The 25560-nt window shown below is 36.8% G+C and overlaps 1 pseudogene; it reads left to right on the forward strand.

Moving 5' to 3' along the window:
* LOC107637868 lies at positions 1-25560 on the forward strand (annotated as a pseudogene).

A 25560-nucleotide genomic window follows, 5' to 3' on the forward strand; every position in this document is an offset into this window, starting at 1 on the left:
GTAAAGAGAATGGGTAAGATCAGAAATGGGGGATTCATTGGGCTCAGGAGATGTTGTATTCTCTGGATCAAGTTCATTCTCATCTCTTCCTCAATTAATACATTCATTGATCTCCTTGGCAATCTTAAGTGATTGAATTCCAATTCCTTGGTAATTAAATCTCTCAAATTTTGATCAATAGCCAATTCCTTGGTCTAATTGCTCATGAGAAGAGATGAAGTATGGTCACTGATTATACCACATGTATTCCCAAATCAAAGTGTTAGTAGGATTATATGTCATTATATCCATCCAAACCCCAATTTGGTCCAACATGAGAAAGCATTTCTAGCATGATCTCTTCATTCATCTTCCAAGGTTCCGAAGAGATCCAAGTATGAATAGCTTCTTTTCCAAGATAACTACCCAATTGGACGAAGATTAAAAGCTTTCTAGTAAAATCAGGAGAAAAGAAAGAAGAAGAATAATAAAAACTATTATTGATCCATCAAATTACAACAGAGCTCTCTAACCCAATGAAGGGGGTTTAGTTGTTCAGAGCTCTGGGAATGGAAAGCATAGATGAAAAGTACATTATGGAAACTAAACTAGAAATTGCAGAGAAAGTAAAATATACAGAGTGTAGTTCTCCAAAATGCCAAAAGCTCCCTTACTAGTTCAAAACTACTCATATATATACTACTCTTCTGATCTTCTAGTTGGCTCTTCAAGTCTTGGATATGGGCCTTTGGATCTTTAGTTGAAGCAGTTGCAGTCTTCAGTGGGCTTAGCTTTGCTTGCAGAAAAAGTGTGAGTTAGGCATGGGCGTTAGTTAGGATGTTTGTGGTGTTAATGTTAAGTGAAAATGTGGGTTCGAGAACGTTAGTGACGATCACCTTTTTCACTAACGTTCCAAGCCAAAAATGATCCACGTTAACTTCAACGTTAGTGGCACTACCGTGACCACTAACATTGCCTCTTGGTCCTTCGCAAACGTTATTGGCATTCACCTTTTCCAATAACGTTGCTTATTGCCCCTTTTCCCCATGTTAGAGTTCACGTTAGTATAACTAACGTGACCCTTAACATGGGCATGCCTAAGCTTCGAGAGCGTTAGTGACACTTACCTTTGTCACTAACACTCCAAACGCCCCTCCTTCCCACGTTAGAGTTCACGTTAATTAGATTAACGTGACCATTAACGTGGTGGTGATTGCCATCTCCAACGTTAGTGACAAAGGTGAGTGTCACTAATGTTGGCCCATCAATTCTTCTTCCACGTTAGCTTCCACGTTAATGTAATTAACGTGGCAACTAACGTGGGCAATAGTGGCTTAATCCAACATTAGTGACAAAGGTGAGTGTCACTAACGTTGGCAATTCCTTGTTCCTTCCACGTTAGAGTTCACGTTAATGTAATTAACGTGACTCTTAACGTGGCCAAGTTTGCCCCTTTTACCAACGTTAGTGGTATTCACTTTTACCACTAACATTGGAGCTTCACTTCTCCTCCATGTTAGCTTCCACGTTAATTAATTAACGTGGCAACTAACATGGGCTATAATGGCTTTCGAGGGCGTTATTGGCGATCACTTTTCTCATTAACGTTGCAAGCTATCCCCTATTCCACGTTAGTGGTCACGTTAATTAGACTAACGTGGCTACTAACGTGGTTCTTCCTTGCTTCCTTTGTCCGGAAATCAAGCAATTAAAGTGCATCAAAGCTCTATTCCAAGTCATGAGATCATGCATTATCCAAATTGCCATTCAATTCATGCATAATTCTCATGAAATCATGTAAAGTTCACAATTTTTGCTTGAATCAAGATGTAAGTGAAAGATAATTCTGGATCTTTCGTTATCGTAGCTTCTCTTCAGATTCTTCTCTTTGGCAAATACCATCTTACTGATTATTGAACTCACTACAGAACCCGAACAAAATGAGCAAGGCTCAAGTAGAGGTATATTCACTGCTGGGTACAAGAACACCAACTTACGAATCACTTTAAAAACTGCAGTAGGTGCTCATTTCATGTCAGATTTTTACTTGCTTCCACCTGTTTGATAGCCAATATTTTATTAGGAAATATAAGATATATAAATTTATCACAAATGGTCAATAATCTTATTTTCTAGGGAAAAGGGAAAGGAAGAGAGGGGGGATGCCATCTCAAGATGAAAAACTGGTAGCATTATGCATCTAATTTCAGTCATTATTTCATCAAGTGAAACTTATATTCATTTAGTTCTTGCAAAATAGGATCTGGTTTAACTTTGAGCGTTGAAGTTGGTGTTTTACACTTTAAATTTATTATATGTATAATGTGTCAGGTAAATTTATTGCTGAGGTTTTATGCTCCAAAGAATGTAACAAGAAATAGGGGACTTATGCTCAAGCTAACAAGCCTGCATCTGCTGATGATGAAGATATGGACCCCACTGTAAGTTTCATTGCAGCATTACAATGCTTTTTAATAGTGATTTGATTTTCTAAAATATTCCATATCTTTTTGGATGCAGCAATACCTCGAGAATAAGCTCAAGTACCTTGCGGATTAGAAGGCTGAAGGGATCAACCCATACCCGCACAATAGAAATGATAGTAGGGTCATTACAACATGTTTAAATTGAAGATAATTGATCCAAGTTTCATAAGTGCTAATTCAATATAGGGACTCTCTTCCCAGAAATTAAAGAGTCATTACAACATGTTTAAATTAAAGATAATTGAAATCCCTTGCTTGCTTTATTTGAATTGTTTTTTAACTGCTATGCGAGCTGTTGGTCCAACTCTTCTCACGATTTGGTAATTTCTTTTGTTGATTCAAGTTGGAAGAGTTTGCTTTCTGTAACAGATTAGCTTACAAGGAAATTGTAATTATTCAGTTTTTGGGTATGAATTAGGTGTTAAAAGATCCCTAGTAACTGGCAACATCATTTTCCATATCCTCAACAGTCTTCCCCTTTTATCTTTTTTCCACTGTTTGAGACAATTTTATTATGAATTTGTATTGTTGCCTGCCTAGTTCAGTTGTAATTTAAGCATGCTTTATTGATTGGATTTACTTGTTATTTATTTCTGATTAATCAATTAATTAATATGCAAAACTGGTGTAAAGATCTCAAGTTCTAAATATGGTGTAAATCTACCAAGAAGTTGCTTAGGATTTTGATGTAATGATAATAAATTTGGTGTAACACCAGAAAATTGCTAGCATTAGCCATTCACACGCAATCATTTTCCTTTTATAGGAAGGGATCCAGCTACATTTATTCTTTCTTTTTGGTATATATATGTGTTCTTTGTAGGTTACTTGTGAATGAAGTCTTTGTGTGATTAATGTTTAAGTTAGTTGTAATTGTTGATTATTACTAGGATTCTAACGTCATGTCAATCTCTATCATATTTTTTTATTATTTTTGAAGTTTTCATCATGTGTTTTCCATGTATGTATGTATGTGATCATAGATGAGTACATTTCATACCAAATAGACTTCAAATTCTAACCTCTTAATTCAAAACTGAAGTGATAAGATGCTGGCCGACAATCAACTAGTTAGAGTAATCGATTAATCAACTAGTGTCTATTATATTTATCTTAGAATGTCTTAATTTCAAACTGGTAAATCATCAAAACATGTTTTAATGTTATGAACAATAGGAGGCAGAAGCTTTGGTACCCTCACCACTCTCTTTTTGTTTAAAAAGATGCCTTAATTTCTCGTATACTTTAGCTTCTGATTCCATGGTGTATATGAATTTGTAGATTTGAAAAATAGACCTTGAGGCAAGAAGTTTGCAGCCGAACGTTAAGGCCGTAGTTCTTGCTAAGTTGAGGGAGTATAAATTAGATCTGAACAATATTAAAAGCGAAATTAAGAAAATTGTAGCCGGTAACTTGAATCCTTCTGCTAGGGATAAGTTGTTGGAATCAAGCATGGTATATGTTGTGACGGTATGATTCTTTTTTGGCATTGCTTTACACATGCACACACATTTCATTTTCATGTGAAAGTCACCATTATGATGCAACAATTTGGAGTTGTGTCCCTTTGAGTAAGTATGGACAAATTTAGTTATTCATAGCATCTTATGTCCTTATACATACTGAGCTTATATATCAAACTTTCATTTCTGAACACCCCTTTTCTTGGATTAGCGCTGTCAAATCTGATGCCAGCTGCTAATGTGACTATAATAGGCATCAACTGATCAAAGAGAAAGATTAATGGCATCAACCGAGAGGTTGAACAAGTCTGGTGATAAAATTGAGGATAGTAGAAGAACAATATTTGAAACAGAAGATCCTGGGGTCTCTATTCTTCAAGATTTGAATGCACACCGATAGTCTCTACTGCAAGCAAATAACACGGTAGTGTTTAACTTTCTTGAATAACTAACGATTTGTTTGCGTTTCTTTTGGTAATTAGTTATATTTTAAGAACTCTACACCCTTGAAATAAAAACTTAGGCAATATTTTGACTTTTATCTCTGGGATTTGACTCTCATGTGGCATTTGTATAGTGTGTTTCTTGTTTCTTAACTTTATTTGCGGTTAAAGATATGCTCTTCTGTCTATTGATGGTTATGTCATCTCATGCAGCTTCATGGTTATTAATCAATGAATATTCTATAGTTATAATCTCTTTTTTGCACTCATCATGATGATGTGACATGATGGGTTTTGATTCAATGCAAGGGAGAGCTTCTATTCCTCAGTGACCTCTCTTCTTACCGGCTAATTTAATTTGTATTGCGTCCACATTTATTTACTACTACTCTTATTACTATCCGGAAATAGAATTATACTCAATTTAATAAACAAAACAAGAAAAAGGAAGTGAACTTTTCTTTCTTTAGGTTGGGCTGTGTGTGGAAATGATAAAGATAAAGCAAAATGTAGTAAAAAGTTTCTTCTTAAAAGTGTGTAAAAGTGTGACCCTACTATCATTTCTGTTGTGTGACCCTACCATATTCTCAACATATTTCATTACTAGTGTCATTATTTCATAGGTAATCATTTTTGTTGGATCAAACACTTCTATTAGGCCGAAAACTATGAATTTAAAATAGTCTTTGAAGTTTTCACAGATTGATGAATCTGTAGTTTAATTTTCTTTTTTACATATGTTTTGTTAATTGCTATGAATTGGTGGTGTAGTGGACATAGGCTGCTACAATCTTGCAAAGCTCAAATATTGCTTGGGAATATGGGGTTAGTGGTCCTTTCTGGTATGCTAGTGGAGCAATAATCCAGGCATGAATCTTATGTTATATTAAATATCTCCTCTCTATGTTACTATTTTTTTTATTTTCTTCCTTTTCAAATTTCAGTCGTCCTAAATTTTGGAATTTGGAAAGTAAAGTAAGCCTGAGATTTGATATGATGCATTGAACATGAACATGTATTGTTGTTTGGAATAATAGCTAAAGAGATTAAAAGAAAGGCTCCTCATTGTAACAGAAATTCCTAAATACTCTTGTTTTAGCTTTAACAGCTACTGCAACAGCTAGTGTAAGTATTAGGACTTGTTAACTGCATTGTTAGTTTGTCATTATTTCTGGATGATAATGATATGGCTAGAAGTCAATATCTATTTGCATTGTTTGCAAATACATTTATCTAGTTATGTTCATTGTTCAGGAGTTTGAAAATAAGTCTGTATTTTATCATGTTATTTTTAATATTTTGTAGTTGTAATTAATGTGATTGGAAAATGATGGTAGTGTACTATATATATTTCTTTTTAATAATAAATGATTAGTAGTGTAATAATAATGTAGATTAATTTTCCCCAACTGAATAGATTGTGGAGGTATTTAAAAACTCCCACAAAAGACCTTGTGGCACCTCAAATTTTGAGGGTTTTAAGAACCCACACAAACCATTTAGTAGGGTTATAAACCTCCACAAATAAGAGGAAAAACTGCCACAAATAAACAAAATCCTTGTAGTATGATATGTAATTATCTTTCAAACACATTTTATATATTTATTTAATTATGTATGAAATATATGATACAATCAATAACCTAATATCTTAATTATATTAGATCAATTGATAGTTCGTATTTGATAATTTTACATACAAATATGCTTTTAGTTTTCATATCTACTTTACAGTTTTTTTGTAACTTGAAAGTGTTAGATTATTTTCTACAAAACAAATAAAAAAAGTGACAAAAATAAGAAAACATGTGATTAGAAATATATAATTGAGCAACATCAACCAACTTCATATATGAAACATACATAATTAAGCAGCATCAACCATTCTATTTGAACAGTCAAAAATTAGTTATTAATCATTTATTTATATAAAATATGTAACTATTACGATCTAATATTCTGAGTTGGTCTAAGGTCTCTTAGCTCATACCGTATGACACGCATCCATCTCTAGAGGCAAAATTAGACCACGAGATGTCCAATCCAAATCATATCTCATGAATTTCGGCATGGATTTGGGAGAAATTCCTCTTGAATTAGATAGGTTGTCATTAGAATTCTTAAAATAATTTTAAGGATTAAATTAGATTTCAAATTAATACTATATTCCCTAATTTTATTAAAATTACCCAACTCTAATCAACCCAAAAATTTTCAAATCAAACCTTTACCCTAAAATTCAAAACACACTCCCCTTACCCTCACAACCCTAGCTGCCACCCCCTCACCCTTCTCACTAACGTTACACATACACACATACACACACACACACACAGAAAGAAGAGAGGGAGAGCCCAAGTAAGGGAACAGAGAAGAGAAGGAGGGAGATGGCGTCGACAGGGTTGGGTGCTCCCGTTGCCGTCGTTGTCGCAGAAGGGAGAGGGAGACACGTGAGAGAAAAAGAGAAGCGCTGAGAGAGTTTTCGATGGAGAAAAAGGAGAAGTCGTTGCCATCATCATGGACTCCATCACCGCCACTGAAGCTCAGGGTTGCCGTCGTTGCTGCAAGAGGCGAGGAGAAAGAGATAGAATGCAAGCACACGGAGAGAGAAGGAGCTCGCGAGAGAGAGAAACTCATCGCCGCTGCTGCTCACCGTTCCGAACTGTTTCACTGCTGTTGTTGGGTCCTCCGTGGGAATAAATGAGGTAGAAGAGGATCTGTTCACCACTGCCACTGCTGGAGGCTGCGCCGCCGCGCCTTTGGCTGTTAGGAAACTACACTGTTGCTGTTGGAGGTTGCCGTCGGAGGTATGGATGTTGTAGGGTTAATTTACTGGGATTGCATGCGGTGAAAGTTGCGGCTATTGTTGCTGCCAGGTTAGTTCAGAAGGTACTGCTGTGTTGTCCTGCAATGTCATCCTGCTTTGTTTCTCGTGGTGAGATTATTTAGTTCTGTTTCAATTTACTGTAATACTCCATTACCAATTATGTTCTAATTTCACTTAATATCCATTCTGCGTTAGTTCCAAATCATGCCGGATACATTGTTGTTACTGCCACTGTGAGTGCTATAGTCATTGAGATTGTTCTTCATGGTGAGACTAAACTCGATTTGCCTCCTTCACCATGATACTTTATTCTAATTTCACCTAACATCTATTTCATGTTAATTCTAATTTATGTTAGCTTAGTTATTGCTATGATCCTTGATGTCGTTGTTGTTGCATAGGAAATCATCAAGGTTGTTGCCACTGCTATGAATTAAAGAAAAAACAAAAGAGGGGTTTATTGCATTTTAATTGATGCAAATTTGATTAACCGAGGTAGGGTTAAATAAATATGCTTTAAACTTTGAATACCTAACAAGTTTAGTGGATTAATGCAAATGAATGAATGCTTGTGATGTAAATAATTTTCTACTGTAGTTGAATGCATGACTGTTCGTATTATTGACTGGTTGATTTCTAAAAGTCTGGTGAAACTGATTGAATAAGTTGTGTTTGGAATTTTTCAAAATGAATGGCTAGTTATGGTGTTTGCAATAATTATGACTATACTCGACAACGACAATTTTGGATTTTGGACTAAAATTTAGAGTGCTTGACTATGCCGATTATGGCGTTGGACCGATTTTAAATGTTGTTGGCTATGGAAGTCGGTTAAGGTTGAATTGAGGGAACCCGTGAAGGATGGTAAACTCTGATTTTCAGGCAAGGTTTTCCCAGAATTTTTGTAAAAATTTGAAGAGTTTTGGAAGTCTTGGTTAAAAAAAAGAGTTTGGTTTGATTAATTTTATCAAAAGAGATATGTCTTGAATACTTTTAAAGATTTTAAAGTAATTAAAGTAATGAATTAGAGAATAAATGCTTTGGGGTTTTCAATTAGGAGTTTGAATTTTTAATTGATATAGCTTCAAATCTTGTTGAAAAATTTTAAAGCTCAAAATGGTTTTGAAATTGGTTCGGAAAATTTGGTTTAAATGATTTGGTTTAAATGAATGACGAGTTCTATGATTTTGTTAATTTTCAAAATTGGTTTATGATTTAACTTATTTTAATTTTGAATAACAATAAAAAGCAATTTATTTATTTAATTAAAGTTTTAAATAGGTAAATTACTTTATCAATCTACTGGTTCGGGTTTAGGAAGTGTGAAAGGAGAAAGTGTTAATAGAGTTAGGTAATGGAGTTGAATGAAAGAGAGATACTTGGGGAAGGATGTAGTTAAGTGTTGATTTATAAGAATTTTGAGATAACGGTTAAGGACCATGGGTGTATTGACATAGGATAAATGACGGCTTAGAAATTTCCAAAGGATTTTTCAACTCGAATGCCGCAAGTATAGCCTAAACCGACAAGTCATCCCCAATCAAAGTTTAGAAGAGTGTCACAACAATCAAATCAATTACCGGGAATAGAATCCCAAGTCGTTTTTCCTAAGAATTGTAATAGGATGCACATCATTGGTTAGGAATTTTTGGGGGTTTTGGAATTGATTGTGAAAAATTAAAGTCACTGATGACAAGTCATCTTAGCCTAGTTTCACTAGCCTTTTTCCGTTATTTTCAATTGATTTTATGCACTTTCTTGAGCCATAAGTAAGCCAATTGGGTAGAATTTCATGTTTCCCTTGATTCAATCAACCATGGATAAATTAATGCAATTTCATGAGATTTTGTGCTATAATTGTTATATATTATGAAAGAATAACAATCTCATGATTTCGAGCATAGCTTTGATGTGCTTGGTTGATTGATGATAGGTGAAAAGAGCTTTGAAGAAGGTTGAAGAAAGAAAAAATGGCAAGGAGCAAGAGAGAACAAAAAGCTTGAGCAAAAGCTTGCCTCAAACTTTAGCTCAAACTTTTGGAAGAGTTGAATTCACCCTGGATGGAGCAAAAGCTTGCGCCAACGTTTGACCTCAAGCTTTTAGGAAAACGTTGGCGCCACAACAAATACACCCTGGAGAAGAGCAAAAGCTTGCACCAACGTTTGACCTTAAGCTTTTAGGCAAACGTTGGCGCCACAACAGCCTGAAGGGACATACTTCCAACAAGAATAACTTGAGTTGTAGATGTCCAATTGAGGTGATTCCAAGTGGGTTAGAAAGCTGACATTCAGAGCTTTCCAACCATATATAATAGTCTATATTGGGCATAAAATTGACAACGTGACAAGAGGACAAAGTAGCCCCCAAGAAGCATTCAAAAGGGATCCACGTTTGGCTCAAAATTTGACCTCAAACTTTGGCTCAAACGTGGATGGCAGCAAGGAAGGCTAGCTGATATGAAAAGTTTGAGTAAAATTTTGACCTCAAACTTTTACTCAAGCTTTTCTGGTTCATGGCCCGGTTCACAAATGGGTTTCTCTCCAACTCCAAGAGCAATCAACAGAGGCTTTTGTCAACCCAATTCCATCAAGAGCAAAGGCCAAATTCAAGGCTTGAAGATCATTTGAAGAGAGTGTATAAATAGCTTAGAATTTAAGTTTTTAGAGAGCTTTTTCCATTTTAGTTTTTAAAGAGTGATTTCGGGAGAGTTTTCGGTTGAGAGTATTTGGAGGTTTTGAGTCTTGGGAAGGAGAATTGAATTCTCTTTCTCTTAGTTTCTTGTTTTAAATTTCATTTACACTTTGTTTGAATCTTGGGTGTTGGAGAATTGAAGGAATTCTGTTTCAATCTCACCCTGAGATCTCTCTGTTTTCTTTACTGCACTTTTGAGAAATCAATATTTGAATTCCTTTCTTCTACTGCTTGATCTTTACTTTTCTTGTAATTGAATTCTAAATTTGGATCTAGGAAGGCATTGAGATCTGGACTTGGTTATCTAGTCTCTTGGGTCCTGAGATCTACATCTTTCCATTTCAATTTCCTTGTTTCGTTGCTACACCAAGCTTATTGTTATTGCCATTTGAGATCCGGTTTAATTGAATCCATCTTTTACATTTTTGTTTGTTGAATCTTACTGTTCCTTGTTTAAATTCTACAAATCCACTTCCCAATTCCCTTTATAATTCAAGTAATTTACATTTTTTGTACTTTAAGATTCAGCCATTTACATTTCTTGCAATCTAAGTTTCTGCAATTTACATTACTTGTTCTTTTAGATTCAGCTTATTTACTTTCTTTGCTCTTTAATTTTCTGCAATCTACCCCTCTCCCTTTACATTTCAAGCAATTTAGTTTCTGCAATCACAAATCACTCAACCAAATCTTGATTCGCTTGACTAAATCAACCACTAAACAAAAATTGCTCAATCCTTCAATCCCTGTGGGATCGACCTCACTCACGTGAGTTATTATTACTTGATGCGACCCGGTGCACTTGCCGGTTAGATTTGTGTGTTTGGAATTCGTTTTCTGAAAATACACATCAGTCACGAGAATCTAAAAGCAATGAACAACTAACAATTAAATTGAAGTAACTAGAACTATCAATCAAACAATTAATTAACTAACAAGCATGCAATAAAAGGATAGCAATAATAATGGCATATAACCAAATGTAAGGAATCAAGCTAAGAGAGCTAAGAAATCAAAGTTAACAAGAGAAATGACAATCAATATATATAAGAAAATCTTGGCTAGGGGTAAGAATTTGAATTCCTATCCTCATTATCATCCTTAATTGTGATGGTAAATGTCTATTGCTCTTACTTAGTTATCCTCTAACAATTGAAGAAAAGTTAAGTAAGCACAATCAACTCTAGTCCACAAGTCCTAATCAAATCCCAATGAAAGACTAGATTTAGTGAAGTTCAAGCTAACTAGCAACCTTCAATTACCAATCAATACTAGATTTTAACAATTCAAGAGTCTCTAATTACTCAATCCCAAAGCCAAGAATAGAATTCTACTCCATAATCATAAGTGACATTTTCTCAAACACTTTATAAGCACTAACAAAAGACATCATAAAATTGAGAAAACAATCCAAATTAAAGCTACCCACTATCAATAATAAACAATAATAAATCAAATAAGACAAATAAAACATAAAAAACCTCAATGCATTAACTAGAAAGTAAATCCAACAAGATCCAAAATCATAAACCAAGGTAATTTGAATTACAAGATCACTAGGCAAAATTAAAGAAGAGAAACTACGATTATAGTAATAAAACTGAAATTAACAAAGGTCTAATCCATGGATTGAAGCAAAAGTGAACAAAGAACACCAAAACCCAGAGAGAAGAAGGGGTTTCTCTCTCTAGAAGTCAAAAACTCTCTAAAATCTAACTAATCGAATGTTGTGTCTAAGCCTCCTTCACCCCCCAACCTCTAATCTTTGAATTGGGCTTGAAACTAGGCCAAAGAAGCTCAAAAATCGCCCCCAGCATCTTTCCATTAATGAGGCACGTGTAGCCATTCCCGCGTATGCAGTAATGTGGTCGGCGTACACAGACGAGGTGCAAAACAAATGATGCATACGCAGCATCAAGGATGCATACGCGGCCCTGCAGTAATCCCAATCTTCATTTCTTCATGATTTCCCACTCTTGCTTTCTTCCTTTTCTACTTCTTCCAATCCATCCTTGATTTCTAAACCTGAAATCACTTAACAGACATATCAAGGTATCGAATGGAATTTAAGGGAATTAAAATTAGCATTTTTAAAGACTAAAAAGCATGTTTTTCCACTTAGGTATAATTTGGAAGGAAATCACAAAGGTATGTGAAGAGAGAACTTTTGCGTGGTCTAGAAATTCGCAGAATAAATCCTCGTTGTAGGTATAGCTTCTAAACTAACAAAAGTCCTTTCTCACAAACGTTTTGGTTGTTACAAGTAACAAACCCCTTTAAAATTGATAACCAAAGTATTGAAACCTCGGGTCGTCTTCTCAAGAAATTGCAGGGAGGTGTTCTTATTATTGGTTATGAGTTTTGTAAATTGGAGGTTTTTGAAAGTAAGGAACAAGTAATTTAAATGACAAATAAAATAAATAAATAACTATAAAATAAACTCTTGGCAAGGTATGAGAAATTGGAAGTCCTATCCTAGTTATCCTTATCAATGGTGATGAGAACTGAGTTTTAATCCCACTTAGTTAGCCTTTACTAAAGCAAAGAAAGGTCAAGTGAACCAATTAGTTTGATCCTCAGGTCCTAGTCAATTCCTAAGAAAGGGTTGGAGTTATTGAAGTTCAATTCAATTAGCAAAGAGAACAATTATCAATCACGTTGAGTTTGATAACTCATGAGTTACCAATTACTTAACGAAGGTCAAAAAGGGAAAAGTAAACTTACTCGAATAAAAATGTCTTCAGATTGGAAGCAACAGTAATATAAATAAAAGAAAGCAATCATAAACTGAAATACCTCAAATAACATTAATTAAGAGAATTATATGTAACACGGAAGAGTTTATAAATTAAATTGAGAAAATAATTAAAAAGGAACATTGAACCTGATAAAAAGAGACAATCATGAAGGCGAGAAAAATCCTAATTTCTAGTCCTAAGAGAGAGAGGAGAGAACCTCTCTCTAAAAACTACATCTAAATCATGAAAAGTGAATAACTGAATGCATGATGATGAATGGATGCATTCACCCACTTTATAGCCTCTAATTTGTGTTTTCTGGGCTGAAAACTAGGTCAAAAACAGCCCAGAAATCGCCCCCAGCGATTTCTGGTACGCACATGTCGCGGGAAAGTGACGCGGAAGCGTCGTCCACGCGTTTGCGTGGATTGCGTTTCTGCCAGGTCACGCGTCCGCGTGATCCACGCGTTCGCGTCACCTGGCTTCGGGGCTGTGATGACAAGTCATCTTAGCCTAGTTTCACTAGTCTTTTTCTTTGTTTTTATTTGGTTTTATGCACTTTCTTGCATTCTAAGTAAGTAATTTGGAATGGAAATGCATGACTTCTTTAAATCAAACAACCACTATTTAATTAATGCTAAATCATGAGGTTTAAGCTAAATTTAATTGATTTTTAATGATTTATAAACTTTGTGAATTTGGTGATATTTTGATTGGTTGTTTTGATTAATTGTAGGTGAAGAAAAGAAGAAAATAAGAAAGCGTGGCCCAAGGAAGAGAATAGTGTGGCAAAGAAAGGTGGGAAGCGTGGCACATGGAAGGGGCAAGCTTTCTCCAAGAACCCAGTGCTCTCCAAGGGAGCGCAACAAGTAAACCAAGGAGGCAAGCTTCAATGCTCTGCTCCCCTTGAGAGCTGAGAACAATTTGAAGCCAAGAAACAAGGAAAGGAAAAACAATGCTCAGCTCCCCAAGGGAGCATTATCGGGCCCTCACAAGGAATAAATCAAAGGAAATGTTTGCCAAATGCTTTCTCCAAGATTCGAACCCATGAGCAAAGGGGAGAGTGGGGAGCGCTACTCACAAGGAAAATAAGCCAAGAATTGGCCAAAAGCATCCTCCAAGGTTCGAACCAAGCACCTCAAGGAAGAGAGGAGAGAGAAGCGCTACTTCCCTCACAAAGAAAAGAAACCAGCGTGCATTCCTCAAGGTTCGAACCAAGGACCTTCCTTGGAAGCTCCAATGCTCAGCTCACTTGGAGAGCAGAGCGCTACTCATGAGCATGCTTGACACGGACCAAGGAAGGCAAGGCGCAACATTTGACACGGCCAGGGAGTTGAGCGCGCAAGACATGCGCACAAGGCCCCAATGCTCAACTCCCCTTGTGAGCAGAGCATTCCCCTGGTGCTTCTCCCAGCCAAGGCACGCTACAAAGGATCACCCCACAAAGCTTCAATGCTCTGCTCCCCACTTGAGCTGAGCATCCTCCTGGAAGCAATTTTCACATGGGCTAAAAATTCAATTAAAAACCCAACTTAATTCATTTCTTCACCAAATCAAAAGCCCATCCAAATTCTAAAATTCAAGAATAGAAAGTGTATAAATAGGAGCTAGTTTGATGTAATTAGGACCTCTAGACTTTACTTTGAAATTTTCTTTGAACTTCCATTTTCATTTGGAGCTTTTATTTTTGAATTTAGATCTAAGAGAATTTGGAAGGGGAATTGATCTCTCTTCTTCCTTGTTCTTGCTTGAGCACTCTTTTATTTTCTTGCTTTGGATCTTGGGTGGAGAATTGAATAACTTCTGTTTCAATCTCACCTTGAGACCTTTTGTTTACTTTTCTGCATAATTCAATTTCCATTTCTGTTTACTGCATCTTCTTCTACACTTTCTGCAATTTACTTTTCTTTACTTCTTTTTCAATTGCTCTTGTTGGATCAAGGAAGGATTTGAGATCTAGACTTATTTTGTAGTCTCTTCCACTCCTGAGATCTTCAACATCTTTTTAATTGCTGCAAATTAAGCATCACTTTCTGTTTTAATTTCTCAAGCATTTCTACTTTTCTGTTTAGATCTACTTTACTTCAATTCACCTTCTACTCTTCTGTTTTGTTGCAATTTACTTCTGCTTGTTTAAATTCTGCAATCCCAACTCCCAATCCCTTTTATAATTCAGGTAATTTACATTTCTTTCACTTTAAGATTTAGTTATTTACATTTCTTGCAATCTAAGTTTCTGCAATTTATTTTACTTGCACTTTAAGATTCAGCACTTTTATTTTCCATTCTCTTTAATTTACTGCAATTCTTCCCTCTCCCTTTACAATTCATGCAATTTAGTTTCTGCCAAATACAAACCACTCAACCAATACTTAATTCGCTTGACTAAATCAACCACTAAACTAAAATTGCTCAATCCTTCAATCCCTGTGGGATCGACCTCACTCATGTGAGTTATTATTACTTAATGTGACCCGGTACACTTGCCGGTGAGTCTCGTGTTGGATCGTTTTCCACACATCAAGTTTTTAGCGCCGTTGCCGGGGATTAAATTAGATTGACAATGATTAAGTGAAGTGGAGATCTAGATCAAGCACTTTTTCTTTTCTGTTTCTTTAATTTGTTCGACTAACACACTAACTGTTTGAATTTTTGCTTAAACTAACTACAATCTCATTCCAGCAATGGATTGAAGTTGCTATTGCTTCTCTGGTTGTATGTAATTTTTACATATTGTTTGTATGTCAGGGACAAGAAGAACTATACCTAGCTTTCGTGAAGAAGACGAAAGAACTCTTAGAAGGTTAAGAAGAGCTAAAAGAGGGAAAAATATTGTTGGAGAGGAGGAGTCAGAAGAAGAGTTCCAAGACATGGAGGAACATTCAACAAATCCACCAAATCCACCAGATGGAGCAGCCAACAACAACAATCCACCTCAGAGAAGAGTTTTGGCTTCCTATACATTTGCAAATCCTAGACATTGTGGGAGTAGCATTCTCACCCCAAATGTTAATGCAAATAACTTTGAACTGAAGCCACAACTCATCACCTTGGTTCAAAATAATTGTTCTTATGGAGGAGGACCACTTGAAGACCCTAACCAGCACTTGTCTACCTTCTTGAGGATTTGTGACACTGTCAAAACCAATGGAGTGCATTGATAAACCACTATTTTATGATTTATATTGTGTTTAATTGTGTGGTTTTATCATGATCCTTACCACTTATTCATTAAATTAGCATGAAATTATAATCCCTTCCTGAATTTATAACATGTTTGAAAACTGCTTCCTAGAGACTTTAATTATGTATTTTTAATTCTCCTTTATTCCATTCGATGCCGTGATCTGTGTGTTGAGTGTTTCAGACTTTATAGGGCATGAATGAATTGGAGATTGGAAAGGAAGCTAGCAAAAATGGAAGGAACACAAGAATTTGAGGAGATAACCAGCGAGAAGTGACGCGGTTGCATGACTCACGCGACCGCGCGAAGGAGAGCAAATCGCAGTGACGCGGCCGCATGGCTCACGCGGCCGCGCAGATTGGAAAAGCTCAAGCGATGCGATAGCATGGACGACGCGAACGCGTGGTAAGGAAAAGCACGAATCACGCGTCCGCATGGATGACACGATCGCGTGACATGTGCAATATGCATAATCTGCAGAATTCGTTGGGGGCGATTTTGGACCTTATTTCGACCTAGTTTTTGGCCCAGAACAGCAGACTAGAGCCAGAGAATATGCAGAAACAAAAGACAGCATTCATTCTAGACACTTTACAGTTTTGAGATCTACTTTTACTCCCTTAGGTTTTTTTTCTCTCTAGGATTTAGAATTTTAATTTTCAATTTGGTCTTAGCATTGGAACATTGAGAAGAGTTATTTCCTCATCAAGACTTCGTCATTCTAGTTCGTTCTCTTAACTTGGTTTTATTCTTCCATGTTCTTTGCTTTGTTCAATTTTGTCATCTGAATATTTTCATGATTATTTAATACAATGATTATTTCTTCCATTTTAATTTATTTTCCATTCTAATAATCATGTCTTCTTTTAATTCCTTTTCATGTGTTATGGATTTATTATTTACAATGATTGAGTAGTTCCCTCACTTGATGGGGAGTTGATTGAAAGGAACTCTTGAGTTGGAAGGATTAAAAGAAAAATTGTAATTGGGTTAACTGTTGGATTGTTATCTAATCACTAACACCAATCCCTTTGAACTAAGTGGGTTGCAACTCGTGAACAGATCTAACATTCCAACTTGTTTGACTTTCCTTTACCTAGTAAAGGATAACTAAACAGAACAACCATTAATTATAAATTAATCTTGAAATCATCCTATCAATAATAGAGATTCCAACTAATCAACTTCCAGTCAAGGCTTTTATTCATACTATTTAATTTTCCTCAATTTAATTCTCAATTTACTTAACTCAACTTCTTGGAACATCTGATTAATAAAATAGCACACTTTTCTGCAACTCGTTGGGAGACGACCTGGGACTTAAACTCCCAGTAATTTTTAATTTAAACTCTCTGTGACATATTTCTAAATTGATAGCAGATTTTCGGTGAGTTAAGAACTATACTTGCAACGTAACTATTTTAATAATTTTTAATTCACCAACTTCTGTGTCTCATCATGCATCCTGACATCTACAAGCTGCTATTATTTCTATTTTCTCTCAGAGACAAAGCTACTCAATGGCTGGAATCCTTTCCAAGGGACAGCATAGACAATTGGGATGATCTGGTGACCAAGTTCCTTGCCAAATTTTACCCACCTCAAAGGATCATTAGGTTAAAGACTGAGGTACAAACATTCACACAAATGGAGGCTGAACCCGTCTATGAGGCATGGGAGAGATACAAGGCTCTAATCAGGAAGTGCCCTCCTGAATTTTTATGAAGGATTGACATTGAAGTCCCAGGAAGCATTGGATCACTCAGCTGGAGGTTCTTTGTAACTCATGAAAACCACAGAGGAAGCCCAAAATCTCATTGATATGGTGGCCAACAACCAGTATTTCTTTGCTCACCAAAGATAACGCCAACCATCACAGAGAAAAGGAGTGATGGAGTTGGAAGGAGTGGATTCAATCTTAGCTCAAAACAAAATGATGCAACAGCAGATTCAACAACAATTTGAGCAAATGGCTAAGATGATTCACAATCTCCAAGTTGCAGCAGTCAACACAAGCCAACCATCAACCACATGGGGGCAAAATGAAGAAACCCAAGAGGAGCAACAGCAAGAACAAGTCCAGTACATGCACAACCAAAATTCTGGGCCGAATGAAGTCTATGGTGATACTTACAACCCCTCATGAAAGAACCATCCAAACCTCAGATAGGGAGACAACCACAATCAAACTCAGCAGCCATGGCAAAGGAACTCAAGTCAAAATAGTTGGAAAAACACAAACCGCAACAACCAGCAGAATAACAACCAAAACACATACAGAAAACCACAAAACACTTACCCCAATTCTAACCATCAACCATCCAATAACCAAGCCTCCAACCAAAACACTTACCCTCAACCCTCAATACCCCACAATCAACCAATCTCACAAGACTCTCAGAGGATTACCAACTTGGAGCTCTTAATGGAAAAAATGATGAAGCACTAAGAGATGACAACAAGGAACCAGGAAGCCTCCATGAAGAATATGGAGAGGCAAATTGGGCAACTCTCCAAGCAGATTACCACTGAGAGACCATCAAGCTCATTGCCAAGTGACACCATTCATAATCCAAAAGAGGAGTGCAAGGCAATACAGCTAAGGAGTGGAAAGATCCTGGTGAAAAATGAAGAAGCAACTAAGAAGCCAAAAAAAAGTGACAACAAACAAGCTGAAGAAGAGGCAACCAATGATAAAGAGGTAACAGGAAGCAAGCAGACCTCAGAGGAGCTCAAAGAAAAGGAAGACCAGCCACAAAAATCAAGGAAAGAAAAGAAAGCAATAGGAGAGCCGACCAAGGAACAAAGGCAGGGAGTGAACTTCACACCTCCATTGCCATATCCTCAAAGGTTCAACAAGGAGACTAAGGACCAACACTTCCCAAAATTTCTTGAAGTCTTCAAGAAGTTGGAGATCAATATTCCCTTGGCAGAAGCATTGGAACAGATGCCCCTGTATGCAAAGTTCTTGAAAGAACTTATCAACAAGAAGAGGAGTTGGCAAGTTAATGAAACTACACTACTTACTGAAGAATGCAGAGCACTAATCCAGAAAGGACTTCCCTCTAAACTTGAAGATCCTGGAAGTTTCTTTCTACCTTGCACCATTGGTAGTATGGCCATCAACAAGGCGATGTGTGACTTAGGAGCTAGTATCAATCTAATGCCTTCCTCTCTAGTGACAAAGCTGTGCATAAAAGAGGTAAAACCAGTACAAATATCTCTAGAATTGGTGGACAAGTCAATGATATGTCCCAGGGGTATGATTGAGAACCTTCTAGTCAAGGTAGACAGATTCATCTTCCCTGCAGATTTTGTGATCTTAGATTCAGATAAGGATGAAGGTGATTCCATTATACTGGGAAGGCCGTTCTTGGCCACTGCTAGAGCCATTATAGACGTAAAACAAGGAGAATTGACCCTCAGAATGCATGATGAAAGTGTCACCCTGAGTGTATTGCCAGGAACACAGTTCAGTGATGAAAGGAAGGATGATACGAAAGCTGACAAAGAAAATCTGCAATGGAAGGAAGGGATAAATAAGACAAACAACAGCTGCCTTCCAAGGCAAGAGATAGATGATATAGCAGTTCAAATAGAGAAAGAGACTGTGCAAAATAATGAAGAAGTTCAAGAAGGCATTGGAATATTAGCAACTAAGAAGAGAAATCTCAAGGGGAAGCCTATTGTCAAAGAAGAAGGATCAACAAAAGAAAAGAAGAAAAATAAGAATAAAACCAAAAAGGGTTGGAAGAACAAAAAAATTCCAACAGAAGGGCTTTCCAAGGGTGATGAGGTACAGTTGATCTATCAACAACTGGGTGCAAGCCAATAGACTGATGATTACTACATTGTCAGCAAAGTACTCTCACTAGAGCATGCTGAAATTGAGCATCAAGGAATAAAGAAGAAGCTCACAACCAGAGGGGACAAGCTGAGGCACTACAGTCATCAACCACCATAAAAGAGGAGTTCAATGTCAAGCTAATGACAATAAAAGAGTGCTTGTTGGGAGGCAACCCAACCTGAGGTAGTTTTCTTTTCATAGATATTTTAATAAAAAGGTCAATTAGCTTTATCTATATTGCAAGAAGCTAAGTTTGGTGTTGCACACCAAAACAATCTAAGGGAGAATGAAGGATTCTAAGTTTGGTGTTCCACCAAAATCCCATCATAAAACATATTCTCACTTTCTGCATAATGCTAGCTTCACGCATCTAGATAAACTAGTTAACTATTTGCTGTTTCATAGTTTTTAGTGTTATTACCTTTAGCATGGAAAAAGGATTTCACAGATAATCAAATTGCTGCATGAGAAACATTGGCAAGGAACTAAGTTTGGTGTTCACACACCAAAGTAAGTTCGAGAGCCCACACATAAGCTTTGCAAATCAACTGGATACCTAAAGGGGTTGAAAAGCAAGCAACATTTGAAGAATATGCAGGAAAATAGCCAACAAATCAGGTAACATTTGCATTATGACTAACAAGGAGCAAACAGAAGGAGGAATGAAGAGCTGCAACCCAACATGTTGTATTTATATTTGATCCTTATTGTTATGTAATGATTTAATTCAGAGATTCCTTTATGTCTGGCTGGAATGATCATTTAGTTGCAAGAGGAAGTATATGCTAGAGAAAGCTATCTACATAATCTTAGCTTAAAAATCAATTATCTGCATAATAATTGTCATCATTCATCAACTTGAATATTTTGTTTTGTTCCCCTTGCTGTTGAATAAAAGAGAGATGTTTGATTTAGAAAAGTAATTGTTCAATTATGCAAAAGTTAGAATGGAAGTTAGTGGTGGTATGTGTTTGATTCAATTGTTAGCTCATAGAATAATTGCTGCAAAATGACATGTTACTTGAAGCTTAAGCTAGTTTGCTGCTATGATCCTTCAACTAACGCAAAATCCCTTGAAAATAAATCAAAACAGAAAGAAAAAGAAGAAGAAAATCCAAAAGTTGGCAAAGAAACAAATAATAAGGCTAGACACCAATAGCTTGGACCCTAGGACACATGCCTGTGGTGTTTTTGTACCAGGATCTGCTTGGACAAGTAAGTTCTAAGGAGTATTTTAAAACTTGGCCACTTAGATCAACTGATTTGGGATTGCCAACTGAAAGTCCACAATAAAGAGCAACCTAGCTATAAAACATTTAGTTATCCAAAGAGATGCTAGGCATCAATGATCCTAGGAAGAAAAAAGGTGAGCCATGTGTCTGTGGTGAAGAAATGTTGAGTGAAATTAAGCCAAAGGCCACTGCAACATTTACCACCAAGCCTTCAATAAGGAATAAGCTCTTTAATACAAAAGAAAGAAGAAAAAGCTAACAAGGGAAATAAGCAGAAAGTAAGGCATTGTAGCAGCAACCTTGGTGAACCCTTAAGGAAACATTATTTGTTTTGACAGCAAGTAATAAATGAACTACTTTTGATCTGCATAAAACCCCAAAAACCAAATTCAACTATCTGCCTAATAAGGACATGCATACTTTTCTATTTCATTTTATCTTCTCTTATGTTCAGTGCTTGCTTGAGGACAAGCAAGTTTTAAGTTTGGTGTTGTGATGACAAGTCATCCTAGCCTAGTTTCACTAGTCTTTTTCTTTGTTTTTATTTGGTTTTATGCACTTTCTTGCATTCTAAGTAAGTAATTTGGAATGGAAATGCATGACTTCTTTAAATCAAACAACCACTATTTAATTAATGCTAAATCATGAGGTTTAAGCTAAATTTAATTGATTTTTAATGATTTATAAACTTTGTGAATTTGGTGATACTTTGATTGGTTGTTTTGATTAATTGTAGGTGAAGAAAAGAAGAAAATAAGAAAGCGTGGCCCAAGGAAGAGAATAGTGTGGCAAAGAAAGGTGGGAAGCGTGGCACATGGAAGGGGCAAGCTTTCTCCAAGAACCCAGTGCTCTCCAAGGGAGCGCAACAAGTAAACCAAAGAGGCAAGCTTCAATGCTCTGCTCCCCTTGAGAGCTGAGCACAATTTGAAGCCAAGAAACAAGGAAAGGAAAAATAATGCTCAGCTCCCCAAGGGAGCATTATCGGGCCCTCACAAGGAATAAATCAAAGGAAATGTTTGCCAAATGCTTTCTCCAAGATTCGAACCCATGAGCAAAGGGGAGAGTGGGGAGCGCTACTCACAAGGAAAATAAGCCAAGAATTGGCCAAAAGCATCCTCCAAGGTTCAAACCAAGCACCTCAAGGAAGAGAGGAGAGAGAAGCGCTACTTCCCTCACAAAGAAAAGAAACCAGCGTGCATTCCTCAAGGTTCGAACCAAGGACCTTCCTTGGAAGCTCCAATGCTCAGCTCACTTGGAGAGCAGAGCGCTACTCATGAGCATGCTTGACACGGACCAAGGAAGGCAAGGCGCAACATTTGACACGGCCAGGGAGTTGAGCGCGTAAGACATGCGCACAAGGCCCCAATGCTCAGCTCCCCTTGTGAGCAGAGCATTCCCCTGTTGCTTCTCCCAGCCAAGGCACGCTACAAAGGATCACCACACAAAGCTTCAATGCTCTGCTTCCCACTTGAGCTGAGCATCCTCCTGGAAGCAATTTTCACATGGGCTAAAAATTCAATTAAAAATCTAACTTAATTCATTTCTTCACCAAATCAAAAAGCCCATCCGAATTCTAAAATCCAAGAATAGAAAGTGTATAAATAGGAGCTAGTTTGATGTAATTAGGACCTCTAGACTTTACTTTGAAATTTTCTTTGAACTTCCATTTTCATTTGGAGCTTTTATTTTTGAATTTAGATCTAAGAGAATTTGGAAGGGGAATTGATCTCTCTTCTTCCTTGTTCTTGCTCGAGCACTCTTTTATTTTCTTGCTTTGGATCTTGGGTGGAGAATTGAAGAACTTCTGTTTTAATCTCACCTTGAGACCTTTTGTTTACTTTTCTGCATAATTCAATTTCCATTTCTGTTTACTGCATCTTCTTCTACACTTTCTGCAATTTACTTTTCTTTACTTCTTTTGCAATTGCTCTTGTTTGGATCAAGGAAGGATTTGAGATCTAGACTTGTTTTCTAGTCTCTTCCACTCCTGAGATCTTCAACATCTTTTTAATTGCTGCAAATTAAGCATCACTTTCTGTTTTAATTTCTCAAGCATTTCTACTTTTCTGTTTAGATCTACTTTACTTCAATTCACCTTCTACTCTTCTGTTTTGTTGCAATTTACTTCTGCTTGTTTAAATTCTGCAATCCCAACTCCCAATCCCTTTTATAATTCAAGCAATTTATATTTCTTGAACTTTAAGATTTAGTTATTTACATTTCTTGCAATCTAAGTTTCTGCAATTTATTTTACTTGCACTTTAAGATTCAGCACTTTTATTTTCCATTCTCTTTAATTTACTACAATTCTTCCCTCTCCCTTTACAATTCATGCAATTTAGTTTCTGCCAAATACAAACCACTCAACCAATACTTAATTCGCTTGACTAAATCAACCACTAAACTAAAATTGCTCAATCCTTCAATCCCTGTGGGATTGACCTCACTCATGTGAGTTATTATTACTTGATGCGACCCGGTACACTTACCGGTGAGTCTCGTGTTGGATCGTTTTCCACACATCAGGAAGATATGGCAAATTATATATCGTTGCGAAGCCCCGGACGTTAGCTTTCCAACGAAACTAGAACCATCTCATTTGGACCTATGTAGCTCACGTTATGACCATTTGAGTGCGAAGAGGTTAGGCTGGACAGCTTAGCAATTTCTTCAACTTCTTGTATTCCTTCCACTTTTGCATGCTTCCTTTCCATCCTCTGAGTCATTCCTGCCCTGTAATCTCTGAAATCACTTAACACATATATCAAGGTATTGAATGGTAATAAGAGAGGATTAATATTAACAAATATAAGTCCAAAGAAGAATGTTTTCAATCATAGCACAAAATCAGGAAGGAGAATGTAAAACATGCATTTTGTATGAACAAGTGTGTGAAAGATTGATAAAATCCACTCAATTAAGCACAAGATAAACCATAAAATTGTGATAATGCATAAAATCAAGTAGTAACTAAATGCATAAAATCAAACAAACATGCAATTAAACATGTAAATGCAACAACTAATTTAACAAAGAAAATTTAAATATTGGTGTTGAGAAAGGAAGGTACTAACCCACGGAGATCGGTATTGGCCTCCCCACACTTAACGATTGCACCGTCTTCGGTGCATGCTGAGATGTGCGAGTGGACGGATTTTTCCAACTAATGCTTTTCTCTAAAGATTGTGCTAATGGACTTATTTGTCTCCCCATTTAGAAGCTTTTCCTTTTCCTTCTTTGGTGGCCATCCTGAAAGAAGAGAAAAAGAAGAACAGTAACCCAGAAATAAAGATAAGAAAACAAATAAAATATGGTTGGGTTAATGCCAAATAATGAGGGTCTCAATTACGTGGTAGCTACAACATGCAAGTGAGAAAACAATAGAAGTACGTGGCATATCAATAGTGCAAACATTACAACAAAGAGGAAGAGACAGCAGATAATGAAGGACAATATAAATATAAATCAATGTCAATACAAAAAAAAAGGAACACAGATATCATAAAAGATTGGCGTTGACAGATAAATATCATCCAACAGTGTAAAACAAGTCACTAAGCACCAAATAATACCAGAAAAGATATAACAGCTGAATAAGAACATTTAACACCAATGGAAAAATAAATTTAGAAAAGAAAAATAAAAATATGCGCAAAATTAAAATGCAATGAGTGAAAGTAGGCAAATAAATTAAATAAAATAGAATGGAAGGGAAGAAGGGTGATGAAGAAAAAGAAAGTAGGAAAGAAAGAAGGAAGAAGAAAAGATAGAAGAAATTATGATTAGAGAAGAAAAGATAAGATAATTGGAACTAATCTGGATAGATTGTGCGACGCGAGCGACGCGGACGCGTGGGGTACGCGTTCGCGTGGATGGCTCTGAGATGAATCGATGCGGTTGTGTCGGTCACGCAGACGCGTGACTCGTTCTGTGCTACTGGCACGAGGGCAGCCTCGCGCCCGCACAACTCTCTGTTCAAAACTCATTGTTGCCAATTTTCGAGGTGACGCGTTCGCATGGTGGACGCGATCGCGTGAATGGCCAAGATTAGAGGATGACGCAGACACGTGGGGCACGAGTTCACGTGGTAAGGCTTGTGTGTTTAGCGCCAGTCCAGCCCTACTCCAGCACAACTTTCGGCCATGCACCCCTTTTACGTCGATTTGTTGGAGCACGCGTTCGCGTGGGAGGCTATTTTTCCAAATGACGCGGCCGCGTGGGGCACGCGGACGCGTGGGCATGTTTGTGCCTAAAGCACGCCTCCAGCCATGCTTTCACGTGACTTTCTATTTACTTTCTTTTCTTCACAACGCACTGGCGACGTAGACGCGTCAGAGACGCTGCCGCGTCGTGTGCTTGTTTTTTTTTTTAATAATGCAGTATGCAGAATGCACTGCTAATATGAATGTTATGCAAAACTCCAGGTTCATTACAATAAAATAAAATAAAACTCGAAAACAAATGAAACTAAATAAAAAATGAAAAAGGAACGATCATACCATGGTGGGTTGTCTCCCACCTAGCACTTTTAGTTATTGTCCTTAAGTTGGACATTTGGAGAGTCCTTTGTTGTGGTGGCTTGTGCTTGAACTCATCCAGGAATATCCACCAATGTTTGTGATTCCAATGGCTTCTGGGATCCCAAACTAGGCGCAGAAAGCCTTCAAGTA

Source organism: Arachis ipaensis, chromosome B04 (genome assembly GCF_000816755.2).
Source record: "Arachis ipaensis cultivar K30076 chromosome B04, Araip1.1, whole genome shotgun sequence".
In the NCBI taxonomy this organism is placed as follows: Eukaryota; Viridiplantae; Streptophyta; class Magnoliopsida; order Fabales; family Fabaceae; genus Arachis; species Arachis ipaensis.